The sequence below is a fragment of the Bison bison genome, unplaced genomic scaffold (genome assembly GCF_000754665.1).
Source record: "Bison bison bison isolate TAMUID 2011002044 unplaced genomic scaffold, Bison_UMD1.0 scf7180017864354, whole genome shotgun sequence".
Lineage (NCBI taxonomy): Eukaryota > Metazoa > Chordata > Mammalia > Artiodactyla > Bovidae > Bison > Bison bison.
In genome coordinates, this window is record NW_011494926.1 from 5,079,697 (window position 1) to 5,084,643 (window position 4,947).

A 4,947-nucleotide genomic window follows, 5' to 3' on the forward strand; every position below is an offset into this window, starting at 1 on the left:
GATTAGATTGACTAGTTTTCTGTGAGTATGGTTTCAGTGTGTCTGCCCTCTGATGCCCTCTTGCAACACCTACCGTCTTACTTGGGTTTCTCTTGTCTTGGACGTGGGGTATCTCTTCACGGCTGCTCCAGCAAAGCACAGCCGCTGCTCCTTACCTTGGACGAGGGGTATTGCCTCACCGCTGTGCCTTCTGACATTGAATGTGAAATAGCTCCTCTAGGCCCTCCTGCGCCTGCGCAGCCACCGCTCCTTGGAGGTGGGGTTGCTCCTCCCAGCCACGGCCCCTGACCTCGGACGTGGGGTAGCTCCTCCTGGCCGTTCCTGCGCCATCTCAGCCTGGCACTCTCCGCCGCTGCCCCTGGCCTTGGACATGGGGTAACTCCTCTTGGCCACCTCCTCTCAGGCGTGGGGTGCTCCCGGCTTCTGCCCCTGACCTCGGACGTGGGGTAGTTGCCCGCGCTAAATGCGCCGGTCGCAGCCGCCCACACTAAATGCATTGGTGAGCCCCGCTTGCCATCCCTTCCCACTTCTAAAGAGGATGGATAATTTTGCGCTGAATTTAAGCCTAAATTCATGTCTAAACAATGTGATGAGAAAGAGAAAAGGAGGAGGGCAGTATTAGGTAGGCTGTGGGTTTAAGAGGTTTTTTGTTTTGTTTCTGGTTGGGGGAGATAGGATTGCTGCTGCTGCTGCGTCGCTTCAGTCGTGTCCAACTCTGTGCGACCCCATAGACGGCAGCCCACCAGGCTCCCCCGTCCCTGGGATTCTCCAGGCAAGAACACTGGAATGGGTTGCCATTTCCTTCTCCAATACATGGAGATAGGATTGGGGATGGGGAAAGAGGACTTTCGGAGAAGACAATGGTACCCCACTCCAGTACTCTTGCCTGGAAAGTCCCATGGATGGAGGAGCCTGGTAGGCTGCAGTCTATGGGGTCGCTAAGAGTCGGACACGACTGAGCGACTTCACTTTCGCTTTTCGCTTTTCATGCATTGGAGAAGGAAATGGCAACCCACTCCAGTGTTCTTGCCTGGAGAATCCCAGGGACGGGGAGCCTGGTGGGCTGCCGTCTATGGGGTCGCACAGAGTCGGACACGACTGAAGCGACTTAGCAGCAGCAGCAAAGAGGACTTTAATAAAAACGGATGTGGAGTATGTATTTGGGTCCTCTTGCATGTCCTTTGAGAGTCACTACTGAAAGGTGGAATTCTCCTTAATTACATTTCAAGAGTTGAACTATGCTTCTTGAATGAATGTAGCACTGTGATAGGACTGAACCCTACGTGTCTCTGGATTTACAAGATTTACAATACTATTTACTTGAAAGATGTGTAGTAAAGGATTAGCATTGCCCAGAGAGCAGTTGCCTTTGACTCCTGGGAGATCCCTGGAATCCCCTGCCTTCTATGTGTGTCTCTATTTGCCGGGGGACCCTGAGCCACTCCAGATGATCTATTCTAACTCTGAGATTTGCGGTGAAGGCTTTGGGCCACATAGTATGAGCCCTATCTGGAGTGGAGGTGGGGTGCTGTGGACTAAGGTCAATGATGTGAGCCATCAACCAAGTCTACCTAACTGAACCCCAGTAAAAACATCTCAGCACCAAAGTTGAGATGACCTTCTCTGGTTGTCACAACTTGGTGTGTATTGGCATACATAATTGCTTGGAGAAACAGGCATGGGACACACAAATCCACCTGGAGAAGACACCTGAAGACCTGTGCCTGGCATTTCCTAGATCCTGCCCTGAGTGCTTCTTCCCTTGGCTGATACTAATCTGTATCCTTTCACTATAATAAATCATAGCCAGGAGTATGACAGCTTCTAGGAGTTCTTCTAATGAATAATTGAGCTGGACAGTGGTCTTAGAGACCTCCTGAACTTGCAGTTCATGTCAGAAGTTTTGGGGACTCACAAACTTTACAGAAGCGCATGGTGAAATCTATTTCTACACAAAATGTAAAGTGAAAGAATGTATGGAAAATCCTAAAAGTGAAAAAGGGAACTGCATTTTAGAAAGGAACCAAAAACTATAGACCAGTATGTTATATATCCTGCACTTCCTGGGTGTCTCAGTGGTAAAGAATCTGCCTGCCAATGCAGGAGACACGGATTCAATCCCTGGGTCAGGAAGATCCCTGGTGAAGGTAATGGCAACCCACTGCAGTATTTTTGCCTAGGAAATCCCAAGGACAGAGGAGCCTGAAGGCTGCAGTCCATGGGGTCACAAAAGAGTCTGACATGACTTAGCAACTAAAACAACAACAACAAGCTATGCTTCCGGAAGAAATATTAGAATATATACACAAAATAGCAAGATATAGAAAATAATATGGATTTATCTTAATTTTACTTTTTTTAGAGTAGTGATAAATATAGTAAATTCAGGGGCATATAACAAGTAAAACACATATCAACTTTAGTAAAATTGTTGTTTGGTGCCAGAGTTTGACTCTTTCAAGCATCTCATGTTAAATGAGATCCAAAAGGACTCTTTCTCTAGTTCAATAGTGACACACGTGCACAGCACAAAAAAAAATAACTTATGAAAGAGGAAATCTATACAAATGCAAGCTAGGACAGAACTTGTTTTGCAAATGTATGGCATAAATTGATCCAGAATTGTAAAAACCACAAGTTAAGTAGGAGTTAGCAGTGTGTCATTGTAATGCCAAAAGTTAATAAAATACTGAATTATCTAAATAAGAGAATGGCATGTGAAGCTTAGTCTGTCACTGTATTCTATTCTGGTGAGATCATTTTTAGATTACTGCATTCATTTTAAAACCCCACATTTAGTGAAAGAGACTTTAGCATGTTGGGTTCCCATCCTAGCTTTGCCCCTGACAGACTAGCTCTAGCGTGGAGCTGTTCAGGGACAGAAGTCCCCAGTCCTCTTCATTTCTGGATCCTGTTAATGAGCATACTGGGTCAGAATCATACTTAAATGGCCACACAGATGTAAAATTCTTTGTTCATCAAGGAAAGGCATTATTGGAACTTCCCTGGTAGTCCAGTGGTTAAGGCGACATGCTTCCAATGCAGTGGGTGCTGGTTCGATCAATGGTCCATCCCAGAGCTAAGGTCCCACGAGCCTCATGGCCGAAAAACCAAAGCATAAAACAGAAGCAATCTTGTAACAAATTCAACAAAGACTTCAAACATGGTCCACATCAAAAATTCTTTAAAAAAAAAAAAAAAGGCATTATTAACAGTGATAGGGTTGGGAGGCATAAATCACAATGTCTTTGTATGCCGAAGCATGCTTTATTTATAGGAGACCCTGGGTTACCATCATCCAGTGATAAGCTCTCCGGAGGAATGAATCAGGAGTCCAAGCTCACTGGGCTCTGTGCCAAGACTACAACCTGCTCTCCCAATGCATTTCTCTATCTTCCTTTAGTGCCAGAAACCTTGACACCTATTGCTTGGCTAGGAGACATGTCATGACCTTCCTGCTGTTGTTTTTGTTGTTCTTCTCGGCCCCATGGACTGCAGAACGCCAGGCTTCCCTGTTCCTCACCATCTCCCAGAGTTTGCCCAATTCATATCCATTGCATTGGTGATACCATCCAACCATCTCATCCTCTGTTGCCCTCTTCTCCTGCTGCCTTCAATGTTTCCCATCAACAGGGTGTTTTCCAACGAGTCAGCTCTTTGAATCAGGGGGGCTGAAGTATTGGAGCTTCAGCTTCAGCATCAGTCCTTCCAAAGAGTATTCAGGGTTGATTTCCTTTAAGATTGACTGGTTTGATCTCCTTGCTTTCCAAGGGACTCTGCTGTTAAGTGTGGCCAATTGAATGTGAGTCACAGGAGCACGAGCATATTCTTTATCACATCCTTTCTTTTTCTCTTGTTTCAGGCAGGGGCACAGTCACAAGAGCTAGCTTTGATCATGAGATTCTAGGGATGGCAAAACAATACACTTTAGACAATTTTGTGGACAGAGTCTCCTGTTTTCTTATGAGAAAAAGAAAAAAAAATCCACCCTGTTTGAATCACTGTATTTTAGAGATTCTTTGTTATAGCCACTTGGTTGTGCCCTGACTTAGTTAGAAACTGGTGCTGGAGATAGGCTGCTATCAAATAAAACCCTGAAACAAGTGGTATGGGCCAGTTGTTTGTGCAATAAGAAGCAAGGAAGTGTTGCAGGCTGGAAATTTGATGACCTTTGTTATGCCATGGAAAAACATTTGGCCAAGTTCTTGCTTACTTTACCATCTGAGCCACCAGGGAAGTCCTGCCATTCTCAACAAGATGGATGAACTTGGAGAACATTATACTGATGTATACTGAAATATGGGTTTTCCTGGTGGCTCAAATGGTAAAAAATCTGCCTGCAATGTGGGAGACCTGGGTTTGATCCCTAGGTTGGGAAGATCTCCTGGAGAATAGAATGGCAACCCACTCCAGTATTCTTTTTTTTTTTTTTAAGCCTTATGTTTTAATAAACTTAAAACAGTTCCTTTGGGGGAAACACAATATGTATACAAATGAAATCTACATCAATCAGCAATAGTCATCATTTATTTAAAACATACAATGTGTCAGACATTGTATGTACTGGGTAGACACATTTATTTATTTTATTTTATTTTTTTAATTTTCAGCACTTTATTTATTTATTTATTTTTTTGATAAATTTAACGCCTTTTATTGCCATACCTCATTTTACTGTGCTTTGCTTTAGTGAACTTTATAGATACATGTTTTTTTTTTCCTTGTTAATTTTCTGTTTAGTTGATCTATCCATAAGTGTGAGTGGGGTATTAAAGTCTCCCACTATTATTGTGTTATTGTTAATTTCTCCTTTCATACTTGTTAGGATTTGTCTTACATACTGCGGTGCTCCCATGTTGGGTGGATATATATTTATAATTGTTATATCTTCTTCTTGGATTGATCCTTTGATCATTATGTAGTGACCTTCTTTGTCTCTTTTCACAG